Consider the following 14706-nt stretch of genomic DNA (forward strand, 5'->3'; position numbering starts at 1 on the left):
TAAGGGTGAGGCTGACTGGGCACAAATATAAGGAGGTTCTTTTTTTTTTTTTTTTTTAAAGAGACAGGGTCTTGCGCTGTAACCCAGGCTAGAGTGCCTTGGCATCATCATAGCTCACAGCAACCTCCAACTCCTGGGCTCAAGCAATCCTCCTGCCTCAGACTCCCTAGTAGTTGGGACTATAGGTACACAGCACCACACCCAGCTAATTTTTTAAAAAGATTCTTTTGTAGAGATGAGATCTCACTATGTTAACCAAGATGGTCTTGAACTCCTGGCCTCAAGCGATCCTCCCACCTCAGCCTCCCAAGGGCTGGGATTATAGGCATGAGCCACTGTGCCCAGCCTAACGTGAGCAGGTTGCAATGGCAGGTGGTGCCAAGCCTGCTGTTGGGGTCCATCAAGATCTGGAGCACAGAGGGACCCATAGGAAAGGGGCCACCTCTGATCACCTTCACTAGACTTTGCCCCACTCTCTGACGGCTGAGAGCGCGGAGGCAGGTGAAACCCACTGAGCACTGATTGCGTCATTCTAACAGCCAGGACAGCATCTCACCTGAAATGCTTTGAATGTGCCCCCCAAATTTCATGTGTTGGAAACTTAATCCCCAAATTCACATATTGATGGCATTTAAAGGTGGGACTCTTGGGAGGTAATTAGGATTAGATAAGGCCATCAGGGCGGGACCCTCATAATGGGACTGGTGGCTTTATAAGAAGTGGATGAGAGATCTCTTCTTTTTTGTTTTTAAAGAGACAAGGTCTCACTCTGTCACCCAGGCTGGAGTGCAGTGGCATTCCTCTTCTGGCACACTCTTTCGCCTCTGCCATATCATGACACAGCAGGAAGTTCCTCACCAGATGCCAACACTATGCTCTTGGACTTCCCAGTCTCCAGAACCATGAGCTAAACAAACTTCTTTTCTTTATAAATGACACCGTCTGCAGTATTCTGTTATAGCAACAGAAAATGGACTAAGAGATAAGGCATCTCTACTGGGTTGTTGAGTGTGCTCAGGGGCTGTGCCCCCAGCTGTCCACAGCAATGACTGCCCAGGGCCCGTGGCTCCAGCCTTGCTCTCCATGGAGGTGCCACAGAGAGCCTGGCCTGGGGGAAGCACTCAGCTCATTTGTCATTGTGACTGTTGTTGCAGGTGTTGCTGAGCTAGATGCCCCTTGCCTGGCAGAGACCACATCTGAGCAAGAACTCTGCCCAGCAGGGCTGGCCCCATCCTGGGGAGATGCAGGAGGCTGAGAGGTAAAGCATCTCCATGGCAACCAACCCCTCCCCAGAGGGTCACCGGCTTCTAGCTTTAGAGTCCACAAGAGAGCAGCTGAAACCCATGGGCTGGTGAAACTGGGACAAGGACAAAAGTGGCTTGTGGCACCAGGCGGATCACAAGCTCCCTAGGCCCCTGGGCTGCAGCCAGAGCCAGAGCAAGCTGGGAAAATAGGCCAAAGCACACGATCCCCATCAGTACACCCTGTGCCTCCTCTCGCCCTCTGCGATGCACTGGAAAAGACTCTTGAAAGGACCAGAACCCCACGGAGGTCTCAGGCCTTGTATGGAGGCAGCTGTGAGCTGTGACGTGGCTATAGATGCTGGCTTAGGCTGCGGGAGACTGGGGCTGGCAAAGGGACCCCACAGCGCTGTGGGGACTGCTGTCTCCAGCTGGAGCAAGAGAGAAAGAAACCCTTGAGTGCCCATCTCTGCTGCCCCCCGTGTCCCTAAGGATGCAGAACAGATTATAGGACATGCAGTTCTGCCTCTACTCGGGAAAACAGAAGAAAACCGGAGCTCAGAAAGGAGACCAGCTGGCCTCAGTGTCCCCCAGCCAGGCAGGGCAGGGCTGGAGGCAGAACCCAGCTGTCCTTACTTCCAGACCAGTGAAATCTCTTGCTACTTTGCCAGTGAAATCATCTGGCAAAAAAATATTTTTTTTTAATTCCTACTCCCAGGCCAATGAAATCAGAGTGTCTGGTGGTGATGGTGGCGGTGGTGGTGGCCACAGCAATGAGATTTTGTCAAAGTCTAGCTGATTTCACCGGGCAGTCGGGGCTGCTGTGCTGCCGCCGGGTCACCACCAGCTCACCCTCTGCCTGGCTTGATCCATCCTCTGCAAAAATTCCCAGCAGTATGAAAACTGGTTGCTGTTTTTTTTTTTTTTTTTTTACATTATGATTTACTATACATTTATTCTTAACATATGGAACATATAGTATGAAGATTTCATAGTGAATAAATGATATTCACTAAGCCAAAAAAATGAAGGAATTTACATCAAGTTTTAGCTGTATTGCTAAACTACAAAGATGTGATTTATAAACTTCCCCCTGCAACGTTTTCTACACCAGTCACTTGCTTGCCTCTTTATAGAAGGTTCTAAGGTCAAATCGAAATGACAAGTTTCCTGGGCCTTTCTGGGCAGCCTTTGCTGAGTCATGTCCCACTCACACCTCCTCCCTCCTGTGGGTTTGTCTCTCTCCCTTGCGCTGCCCCAGGGCCCCTCCTGGCTGTTGTCCCATCCTGGGCCTGCGTCCCTTCATCCCTGTCACCTCTTCCCCAACCCCCAGCGGGCTGTGAACTCCACGTCTAACTCATCCTCAAATCCCAGTCCCTGCCACGCCGTTCCTGGCCGATGGGTGAATACGGAGGTTTACCTGAGCCTGCAGCAGTTATGACAATGACAATCAGATGAACTTGAGAAATGAATGTGACATGCAGAGACATCTCCACTGAGAGCCTTGATTCATTCTGACGTTCATTCATCCTGACCATCTTACATCACAGCCGAAGAAGCTTTGAAACCTTCTGCCTTTGGGGAATGGAAGCCCCATGAACGTTTGCACTCTGAGAAGCTGTGTGGTCATTTTTAAGAAAAATTTCCACTTTTCCTTTATCCTAATGTCTACAAAATGCACTTTATGGGTCTTGAAAAGACAGTAAACAGCCACGGACTCTATGTCAAGTACTGTTATGGCTACATAAATTATTAAAGGCAGCAACAGGGCTCCAACCATCAAAAGAAACTTATTCCAAGATGAGCGGCGATGTAGTGGGGCGGAAAGGTCGGGCAACCCCCGGGCCGCGCACACATGCCCACTCTCGCCTCGCTGCTTCGGGCCTTGGGCTCCCCTCCCAGGATGCTTTGCTCCTGGTGCCCATCAAAGAGGCTGTGGCCAGCCAGGAACTCAGAGGAGACTCGGGACAAGTTTGTGAAACAGAACGGGCTGTCGCAGACGCAGACTTGCTCCTCCTTTGTACTGGGCAAGTCCCCTCTTGTCTTCTGGTTCGCTTATCGCTTAGAAGATGCTGTGAACACAAAGCCAGGCCTCTGCTCCTCCCAGGGTGTGCAGGTCAATCTACCCCCTGCCCTGCCTATCTGGCCAGAAAGGAGATGGGAGATCAGAGGGTTGGGGGAGATTAACAGAACATTCTAGGTCTCAGCCATGAAGACCTTTGCTCCAAGGTGGAATTGAAGGAATGAAGAAGGAGGGGAAATCCTATCCTGGTCTCATAAAAAGGCAGCGTGAATGATCCCAGCCGCTACTGGACCCATTAAAGACCTAATTTCCATTCACCTATAACTTTATTAGGCTCATCCAAGCTATTCATCAGATAAGCCTTTCTTGAAAAGGGTGTATAGTGGCTTTTATTAAAGTGTCCTCTCTGTGGCAAATGCATTCTGTTTTATGGCCCTGCACACAGATCTGCCTTCACGGTGGGAAAGAGCTGCCTGGCCATGGCTCAGGCGGATGACAGAGGTTACAGGTGGGACGCTGGGAGATCAGATGTCCAAGATGCCCGTCCCCACGCATGAGCCTCAGAGCCTGGGGTGGATCCTTGCTGCATCTCCGGGAGTTTGGGTAAAATTTTCCATCCAGAGAGCCACCCGCCGGCTCTCCTGCAGCACCAGCCCCCGCAGCTCCCGGCTGCCCTGCCCTTCAGCCGCACGCCAGAGCCGATGTGTATTTTTGGAAACTGGTCCCTGGGTAGAGCCTGGAGAATCCGGATAAGGGGTGGCCGGGCTGCTGAAAGACTATGACAGGAGGCCCTGGGGGTGCAGGGATTGGCAGATTGTGAAAAATGTATACATGGAAGAGACACAAGAGGCTGGGTGGAGTGAGGGTCCCTCAGCCAAGCGTCACAGAGAAGAGAGTCCATGCCCCTCGCCAGGCATGGAGAGAGGTCAGGAGGACCCCTGACTTGCCCCTGAGTTTGCACATCCTGTCTACCTCGGGTAGAAAGCCCTTCCGGGGACAAGTGGGAACTTGGATCAGAGTGAATCTCCCAGGTGTTGGCTCTAAGGCTTTGCCACGGAGCAACCTGGAGCAAGTTAGTTGGCCTCTATGAGCCTCTGTCCCCTCATCTGTACGATGGAGTCGCACCCTCCATGATGCCGGGTCGTTGGCTGCATTCAAGCAGACCAGTCACACAAAGCACTCAGCAAAGGGCCTGGCCCAGAGCACGTGCAGCTCGCACGCCAGCGGTTAGCAGGAGAATTCCAGCCGCTCCCTGCCGCGTGTCGCCAGTGGTCTAACCTCTGCTCGGCTGGGGTGGGAATGGTGGGATAGCAACTCTTCCAAGTTCATCCCAAGGCCGGCTGGGTGGCTACTGAGCCCCTGTGGATCCAACAAACCAAGGGGCGTGTTCTGCCCAGCTATCTTGGGTTTCACATTTGTCCATCTGTCCCAGGAAGAATTTCAGATACTTAGCTGCTATTGACAGTAATTGCAATGGTGTTAAAGAGAATGTAGTGAAACCCCACACACCTGTCTCATAGGTTGTTGTGAGGATTAAATTAATCAAATCTCATAAAAAACCTGGAGCTGCATGATGGGGGAGGGGGGTGTGCCCGTGTGTGTGTGTGTGTGTGTGTGTGTGTGTGTGTGTGTGTGTGTGTGTGTGTATGCACTCACGTGTGTGTACATATTTAGAGAAAGAGAGAGGTATTTCTTTGGGATTCTGGCTGGCATCATGAAACAAAACAGTGACCGATACATTTCCCACGGGGAGCTCTCTGGTTATTCACAGGGTGTTTCCTGCACTGCCCATGAGGTCCCCTGGCCACATTACGGAGAGATGAACAAGCGGTGACATTGGTGGTCCTGCAGGAGACCGGGCATCTTGGAGGGTTTTGAGCAGGGGTATGACATAATCGACCCAGGCCTTTACAGACTGCTGGGCTGGAACTAGACGGAACCAACAGCAGTAATCCAGGCAAGAGAGGACGGTGACTCAGGCCAGCGTGGGGACAGCAGGAGTGCAAAGAATTGAGCAGATTCTGGTTAAATTTTAAGGTCCCCAATAGGATCTGTCAATGCATTGGAGGTGGGGTTGGGAAAAAAACGAGAGAGGTTCAGGGGATCGCCGGGGTTTGGCCTGAGACATGGGAAGGGTGAGAGGGACCAAAGCTTAACGGAGACCTGAGGGTCCGCCAGGAGCTTACCGGGAGCACATTCCAGGAGACACAAGGAGGAGTGATGGGCAGAGAAGTGAGAGACCCAAAGAGCACCCACCACCCACGGCCCACCAGCTGCCCCGGGGAGCCCTGGCCAGGACGGGTCCTCCACCCGAGAAGGCCCGAGCCTGTCAGCACATTTCTCAAAGGAGAAAAAGGAAGAAACACCTTCCAGGAGGAGCGCAGACTCCTCACTGCCAGCAGATGACACTGCCCAGGACTCATCCCCTAAAAGGCACAGTTGACACCTGGCCTTGCTGCCTCCTCCCGACAGGGCCTCCTGACTGTGTCACAGCACTTCTCAGCCCTGGGCATGTCTGGTCATTCTGCATGGGGATTGGTTCTCCCCGTAAAGAGGCAGAATTCTGCTCACTTCAGAAATAAAATGTGCACACCTGCCCTGGCCTCACACCCCTCCCTCTGCATTCTCAGCACGAGGCTCGGGCTCTTTATAATTCGTCAAAAAGGCCACACGTAATGAGCTCAACTCTTACTCAGCAGCCGGGCTGTCGGCTCACCTTTTCAGAACCCTGCACCCTGGCCAGCGACCCTCAGATCTCGTCATCCTGAGGCTGGAGACAGTTCACCTGTGAGTGAGGCAGCAGGCTGAGCTAGCACCACTCTCTTAAGGCACCCTCCCTCCCTGAGTGCCAGCCGTGTGCAAAGGACTAGGCTGGGGGCTTTTATTCATTCATTCATTCATTGAACAAGCATTCATTGAGTGCCTGCTGTGTGCCAGGCACTGGGCTAGAACCTTTCATAGATGCAATCTTACACAGTCCCCCTCCTGACAATGCTAGGAGGAAAGTGCCAACATGCCCACTTTGCAGATGGGAAAACTGAGGAGTTGAGAGGTTCTGGTGTCTTGTCCAAGGTCCTTTCGCTTGTGTGTAATAAGAATCAAACTTATTGTCCAGGTGCAGTGGCTCACACCTGTAATCCTAGTACTCTGGGAGGCTGAGGCGGTAGGATTGCTTGATCCCAGGAGTTTGAGGTTGCTGTGAGCTAAGCTGACACCACAGCACTCTAGCCTCACCAACAGAGCAAGGCTCTGTCTCAAAAAAAGAAAAAAATCAACCGTATTTAAGGAGAGGTCTGGCTTTTGCCATTGGCTCCAGAAAGGTAATCACTAATCCCTTGGACTATTCCACCTGGTAAGAGTGTCTTTGTTTACTTGGAAGCCTTGGGCCATGCCAGATAGTCTAACAATGTGACTTATGGTTGGGGGGGGGCCTTTGGGTCATGCACTATCAGCTTGACTTCCAGAGGGGCTGGAGATTGTCAGCTGCATGAGGAGTCAGCTGTGTCTATATGACAGCACCCCAATAAAAACTCCGGACACCGAGGTTCAGGCGAGTTTCCCTGCTTAGCGATAGTTGATACACGTTGTCACAAACCATCGTTGGGAGATGCTAGTGCTGTCCACGGCCCCACTGGGAGGAGAAAGCTGGAAATTCTATGTGTGGAGCACTCTGGACTTTGCCACATGTGTCCCTTCCTGTGGCTGACTTTAATCTGTGTTCTTTTGCTGTATTAAACCTTAACTATGAGTATGACAGCTTTCAGCGAGTTCTGAGGCTGGTCTTAGGAACCCTTAAATTTGCAATCTGTATCAGAAATGAAGGTGGTCTTGGAGACTTCCAAACTCTGCAGTTGGTGTCAGAAAGTAAGGACTGCTCCTTCACTGGTCTCCTGAACTGGAAGAGAGTCAATGTCTGTTGTTTTAAGCTGAAGGAACCTTGGGAGCAGGACCTCAGCAGCTGTGAGTTTGTGGCCATTTGTGATAGCAGCTCTAGGGAACAAATTCAGGCCCTCTCCCTTCTTGAAGGTTCTGCTGCAATGGCTCTTTCTGGTTTCAACTCCTCAAGAAAGGCACCTGCTTTAAAAGTATCTGGTCTTTCTTGGTCCAAAAGCAACTTCCCTTCATCATCCATCCATTCACTCAACTCTGCAGCAGCCATGAAAATGTGTCCGCCAGACCCCAGCCACTGCTCTGTTCTGAAGTCCATGGCTACCTTGGCCCCAAGGCCACCCTTCCCATGGACTGATCCCAGACAATGGTTGCCTGCAGTAGACCCATTCCTGGAAGACTCAGGACTCTGATAGCCAAGTTCAGCCCAAGGATTCCCCGAGAGCCTTGCTCAATCTGCCCAAATCTGCACATCACTTAAGGGCATTTCCGAGCAAACTTCCCTCCCTCTCTCCTTCCCTCAGAGTCTCACTTGCATTGATCCAGTGGCACTCAGCCTCCCTACGTCCCTCCCCATTTTCTCTTACACAAGCTGAATTTGTTTCCTAGGGCTACCATGACAGATGACCGCACACTGGGTGGCTTAAACGGCAGGAATATGTTCCTTCGAAGTTCAGGACACCCAGCTGTCAGCAGAGTGGGTTCTCTCTGGAGTCTCTGAAGGAGAAACCATCCCTGTCCCTTCCAGCTTCTAGGGACTGCCCACTCCTTGGTGTTCCTCAGCTTGTAGGCACATTGCTCTAACCCCTGCGTCCGTGGTTGCGTGGCCTTGTTCTCTGTGTGTCTCTGTGTTCTCTCCTCTTCTTATAAGGACACCAGTCATTGGATTTAAGGTTTTCCCTAAATCCAGGATAATTTCACCTTGAGATTCTTAACTAATTATGTCTACACAGACCCTATTTCCAAATAAGGTCACATTCTGACATCTAGGTGGATGTAAATTTGGGGAGGGGACATTCTTCAACCCATTACGCGGGTGTTTTCCCAAATAAAATCCTTCTTGGTTTCTGATTCCAGTGGACCTGAACTAACACAACTCAGTGGGCCGGGTACTGCGCGAGACACTGGAGCTACCCAGTCGTGGCCCCTGTCCTAAGACGACAGAAAATTTGGGAATTGGGCAGGTGAGGGGCCGGATCTGGGAGAGAGGGGACACTGTGTGCCCGGACGCCCACCTCCACCTGCTTCCCTGCCTCGCTGACGGTTCTGGAGCCCGGCCCTGGCTTCCAGGGCGTACGTGCTCAGGAGGCTGCTGTGTTGATGAAAATACCACGGAGACGTTGCAGGGCTCTTTCTCTCCCTGCCTCTCCTGCGCCTGAAATAAATGAAAAAGAGATGTTCCTGGCAGGGTCTGCCGAGAAGCTTCATGGCAGGAATGAAAATTGGCTGCAGCATCCAAGAAATCCTCGAATAGCAAGGGATTTCTAGGACAGCACACCTCTAGGAACGGGAGCTGTCGGTGGGAGAGCTGGCAGGGGAGGCCAGCCTGCCACCTCAGGTGTCTGCCTGTCCGCAGTCGTGCCGCCGTGCGCACACCTACACAGGTGTGCCCACCTGCTGGCCGTGCGTGCGCGTGGGGGCGCGTTGGGGGGACCCAGCTGAAATCACAGCACAGACTTTCCTCTGCTGCCTGCCCATCTGCCAGGCTCTCTCGTCACCCGCAAGCCCGCTGGCCATCTGGGGTCACCTTGTCCTGTTACATTTCCACAACGTTGAGCTTGGCTCCCGCCAGCTCCCTGGGGATTCTCTCCGCAGGCTGACACGGCTCCAGGCCCGTCTGGCACCGAGTTCTGGCTTTCGCTGAATTCTCCATCTGCCCTGCTACGAGGAGTGCCCTGCGCCAGCCGTCCCTGCTCGGCCAGACGTCACAGCCACAGAGCTTCAGGGACTCAGCGCTGCCTGTAGGCGGCTTTTTCTGGGCTCTGTCCTAGCCTTAGACAAATCTTCAAACTGAAACAAGGCAACCCTGGCCCTGGAGGTCCTGGGCCAATGCTGCCTCTGGGACCCATTCCTGGCCCCATCACCTCCCCCACCAGGACCTGGTCTCCAGCCTCTACTTGTCACCAGAGTGGCCCAACAAGGGGCTGCTAAACCCCTCCCCACCCTCTACCTCAAATGGAATCTTCCAGATCTGCAAGGAAGGACTGTGCCCTCTTCCCACCCTGCTCTGGGTCACCCTCCCCGCCCCCACCCCCTAGGCAGCGGATCCTTCGATCCTTCTAGAAAGGCAACCTGGAGAGACCTGCCGGCATTTGCCTGCGTCCAGGCCCCCAGTCTTGGGCTACAGTGGAGGGAATCCCTAACTGGGTGGCCTGAGCTGCCACCCCTGCTCTCACAGAGGGGACACTGAGGCCAGAGAGAGCATCAACTTGCCTAAGCCGTGCCGAGAGTTAGCGTCCTGGGGAACAGAAGCCCAGGTCTCCTGAGGTCTGCGTCCCAGCTCATGGAGACAGCAGCACTCTCGGGCACAGAACAGTGAGATTCTGGCCACCCCAGAATCCTCCACGACAGCTCTGTCACAGCCGGGGTCTCTGATACAGCCCAGAATCCATCCCAGGCAGGGCCTGCGTCCCTCCCCAGGCCCCTCTGCAGGTTCAGGGGTGCACAAGCTCTGAGGGAGCAGATGACCCCAGCACCTTCCCATCGGTCCTCTCCGCTCCAGGTCCCAAAGCACCAACATCCCAACTCCCCCCACCGAGGGAGGACATCTTTGCTAAAACCATCATAGACTGCTGTGGACTGAATGCTCGTGCCCCGCCACAGTTCATATGTCGAAGCCCTGACCCCCATAAGGAGGTGATCACGGTTAAACGAGGGCATACAGGTGGGGCCCTGATCCGATAGGATTGGTGTCCTCATAAAAAGAGGGCACCAGAGCTGGCCCTCCTCGGCACACATGCAGCAGGATAAGGCCGTGTGCGGGTATAGCGAGGGGGCCGCCAGCTGCAAGCCAGGGATGGAGCCCTCACCAGAAACCAGCCCTGCCAGAACCTGAGCTTGCACTTCCAGCCTCCAGAACTGCAGGAAGATAAACATCTGCTGTGTAAGCCCCCCACCCCCAGCCTACGGTGTTTTTGTTTTTTTTTTTAATGGCAGCCCCCAAAGACTGAGACAAGAACTGAAATCGTTACACATTCAATGATGTCAACTCTGGGAGTTACTTCGAAATCCTACAGTTGAGAAGGTGGATCGGGTTCAAAATGCAACAGGACCGGCCACGAGCTGAGAACTGTCGGGGACAGTGACGAGGTCATGGCGTGGGTCACTATTTCCTTCCTTCAACATTTGAGATAGTCTCTAATAAAACGTATAAATAGGATAGTGGATGGACCATGAAATCAATCCTAACCGGCACCCTTTTAAATGAGATAGGATAAAATAGAACCGTCTAGAATAGAACACATCGGGATTCATGATGTGTAATGATGTAAGTAACACTTGATAAAACTCTTTTTCACAGGTGTGTGTGTGATGTGCTGGGTCTGAACGTAAAACGCACTTCTTGCTGTGGGTCACGGTCAAAAGCGCTGGAAAATCGTTTCTCGCTGATCTGACCACAGCCCCTGGAGCCGGACTGTCTGGTGCGGTTCTGCTGCTTGTGGGGTGTGTGAGCTTGAGCACGTTGCTGGACTTCTCTGAGCCTCCGCTCCCTCATCTTTAAAATGCAGCTATAATACCACCCCCCTCAGAGGAGCGGTGTGGGGATGGAATGAGCTAAGTGACATGGCGTGTTCCAAACTAATCCTCACACGTTATCAGTGCTGCACAAGTAGTACCTATCGCTGTGGTGTTGGGAGTTGACTGACCCGAAAAGGGAGCAAGAAGAGAAAGGAGAGGAAGGGAAAAGCAATGCTTAACCATGAATAGAAGACTCTCTACTGGTGGGGAACCAGGCAGTGCAGTACTTCATTCATTCATGAATATTCATTCATTCATTCCCTAAGTCTTCTAGAATGCCCACTACTTCCCAGTCCCAAGACACTGGGGCTCCAGTGATGAGTGAGACAGGCATGGCCCATGCCTTCATGGAGCTCACCCTCCACCTGGGAAGAGCAATTGGACAATTTATCATAATAAAAATGTACTCATTAGGTGATGGGGACCGCAAGGGCCGGGTCGTCACCTAACAACACATGGATGTGTGCTACTCGGCCACGAGGAGGAGGAGTGCTTTGGGGCAGAGGAAACAGCGCAGGCCAAGGCTGGGGGGCAAAAGGGTGTCTGGGGAATGACGGGAGCTCTGCACGACAAGACCTGCACCGCAGGGTGGCCACTGGCCACATGTGGCATTTAAATTTAAATCAATACAAATTAAACAGAATTAAAAATTCAGTGCCTGAGTGCTCAAAAGTCATGCTGCAGTGCATGTACGGAGTATTCTCATCCTTGAGGAAAGGTGGCTGGTCAGTGCTAGCCACGATGCCCAGGTGCGCCATGTGACGTGACAGCCACTAGCCACAGGTGGCTGCAGGGCACTTGAAACAGCGCTAGTGCCACTGAGGAGCTGACTTTACATTTTATTTCACTTGAATTAGTTAAAATTAAAACATAAAAACAGATCTTTCATACAGTCTTTGGAAGACTTTTCATTATGTTCCGAACAACCCGGGTATGTGTAGCTACTTTTTCAACTGTACATTTTATGAAATCTAAATGCAGATCAAGTTGAAACACTCTGTAAGAAGAAAATACATGTGCCAGATGGTGAAGACGTAGTATGAAAAAACAATGAAGGTAAAAAAATATCTCATTAATAAATTTTGTATTGATTACATGGTGGGATGATTATATTTTAGACATGGTGCACTAAACAAAAGATATCATTAAAATACTCTTGCCTGTTTCCTTTTATATTTCTAATGTGATCATTAGAAAATTTAAAATTACATATTCAGTCCATATTATATTTCTACAGGACAACTCGGGGTTAGGACCTAGAGGTGGAGGAAGAAGGGTGGACAGAGAGCTGGAGGGATCTGGAGGTCTCATAAGCTTAACGTGAAGTTTGAGCTTCTTCCCTGGTAATGGGGAGCCACAGCAAGTGTTTGAGCAGGGCAGTGACAGGGTCAGATATTTGCACCCCAGAAAGATCCCTCTGGCAGCTTTGGGTAGAATGAGGGGAGCAGAGAAACCAGCTGGGATGCCATTGTTATCAAGGTCAAGGCTTGGAGTAGGATGGTGGCCACAGGAAAGGAAAGAGGCTGCCTGTTTGCCTTTTAAGGAGCCTTCATGGAAATTTCACCCAGAATGTCCACTTTTATTTCATCATCCACTGCCAGCTGTATGGGGAACTGGAAAGCATAGTTTAATTGGACTGATGTCGCTCCAGAACAAAATGAGGACCCCATCCTAAGGAAAATGGACAACTTGCAAGCCCAGTGATGGCACAGCAAGTTCTGGGCAGGTGGCTTTTGAGTCTCCAAGGGGCCTCTGCCCCATGGGTGGGCAGGAAGCTCAGAGAGCTGGGCTGCAGAGGAGGGAGGTGGTGGCTGCTGAGTGAGGTGGTCACCTCGTGGTCCTGAGTTAGGTGACCTCCTGGAAAGGCCAAGACCCCTCTGGGGCAAGTAAGACAGCTGACATCCCAGGATTGAGCCCTGGAAAGGGGAAGAGGGCACAGCTGGCAGGTAGGAGGAAAACCAGGGAGAGTGCGGGGTCAGTGGGTTTGGGGGTGGGGGCACCCAGGACCCAAGGCGTCCAAGCTCCAGGCAGGATGAGGCTGGAAGCTGCTCAGGACCATGCCTGGCTCACGGGAGATACTCAACACCTACTTACTGAGTAGGGTGGATATGGCCACTGGAACATTCTCGATATCCTTGGGAAGAGCAGTTTCAGAGATGCAGCTATGGGAGTGGGGGGAAGGTCTCATTAGCAGAGAGCTGAGAGGGAGGAGAGACCCGAGTGGGCACGATTCTTTCCAGAAGTTTGCCTGGGAAGAGAGGGCAGTGGGTGGAGGAGGGGACAGTGGCTGACTCAGCTCTGAATCCCAGCACCTGGCATTATTATCATTATCATTATTATTATACCCAACACACAGATGAGAAAACTGAGGCTCAGAGACGTGGAATGACCACTCCAGGTTTGCAGAGGGGCCTGGAGATTCCAGCCTGAGCCTGGCCCCCACTCCTTCCCAGGGTCCTTTCTCTTTAACCAGCCTGTTGTTTGATAATCACAGTGGGTTTTTTAAGAACTAAACAAACTGAAGCTGCAGGGTATTCTTTTTTTTTTTTTTTAACAAAAGAGCTCATTGAATAAGCAATGGGTTTTTTCTGCAACTATTTTTAAAGATGGAGCTGCAGGCTAGGCTGCGGGGAAAATCACAGAGAGCGTCTCCTGAAGGTCACGGCTCTCAGGGGAAAAGCCGGCTGTTGTATGGGGTGCCCTTGGACCCAGCTGCGGAGCCCATCAGAGGGCCCAGGCGGTGGCTGCTGGGACACAGATGTCTGTCTACCCCACCCCCACCCCCCTGGGCACTCAGAGCAACAACGCCCCTCCTGTCCCTTTGGCCGAGAGAGTTTGTGAGCCTAAAGCTCTCATCCCACCCTGACAGACAGACGGGGTGGGCCCGTCCTCCAACCCTCTCCCACCCCCTAACTCCCCGCCTCCCAGAACTTCCCCTCTAGTTCAGCTTCCCGGTAAACACCAGCAGGCAGTGACTGTCTGATACAAAGGCTTGCAGGCCTGTCCTCTTCCCAGAACCGGGAAGCAGAAAATGCTGGATTTTCCCTTGGTTCCTGTACCCCAGGACATTGCTGGCCACTGGCCCTGCCCTCAAGGAGCGCCAAGTTGGGGCCAACCCCTCCTGAGAACAAAGCATTTTCACATACATCCCCACACCTAATTCCCAGCCACTTCCCAGGCATCATCTCTGGGGAAACTGAGGGTGGGAGAGGTTAGTGCAGCTGCCTGTGGCCAACCTGGGGCTTTTTCTGTCTCCATGGTCCTGCCTTCTACACTGTGGGGAGTATCCTCTATACATCTCTGTTTCAGGAGACTTGGAAGGTTCTAGAATTTTGCATGAAGCCATGCCTGAGTCATACTGCCAACTGGATTTTTACTCAGAACCGGGGGAGGAAGCTTCACTCTCTAGTTTTCATGTGCAGGTAGCCCAGACTGTCCAGGCCTCAGTTTCCTCATCTGTAGAATGGGGTTGGTAGTAATAGTACCAGACAGTAGCAGACTCAATATTTACTAAGTCCTCCCTTAGGTAGGTTCCATTAATGCTCCCAATTGAGACAAGGACAGTGAGACTCAGAAAAGCAAAAGGACTTGTCCAAGTTTGCACAGCTTGCAAGGATTTGAGCCCACACAGCCCTGCCCTGCTGGTCCTCCCTTGCAGAGCTGCCGGGAGGATGGAGAACTGGAGAACGCAGGAGACCAGAGGTCTCAAACCTTCATTTCTGCCCTGAGCTATTCTGCCGGCCCCGCCCCCTTTGTGGCCCCTGGGCGCCCCCTGGTGGTCAGAGCAGCCCCTGTGGCTCAGCCCCATCTTCCTGG

The sequence above is a fragment of the Microcebus murinus genome, chromosome 19, assembly GCF_040939455.1.
Source record: "Microcebus murinus isolate Inina chromosome 19, M.murinus_Inina_mat1.0, whole genome shotgun sequence".
Taxonomy (NCBI): domain Eukaryota; kingdom Metazoa; phylum Chordata; class Mammalia; order Primates; family Cheirogaleidae; genus Microcebus; species Microcebus murinus.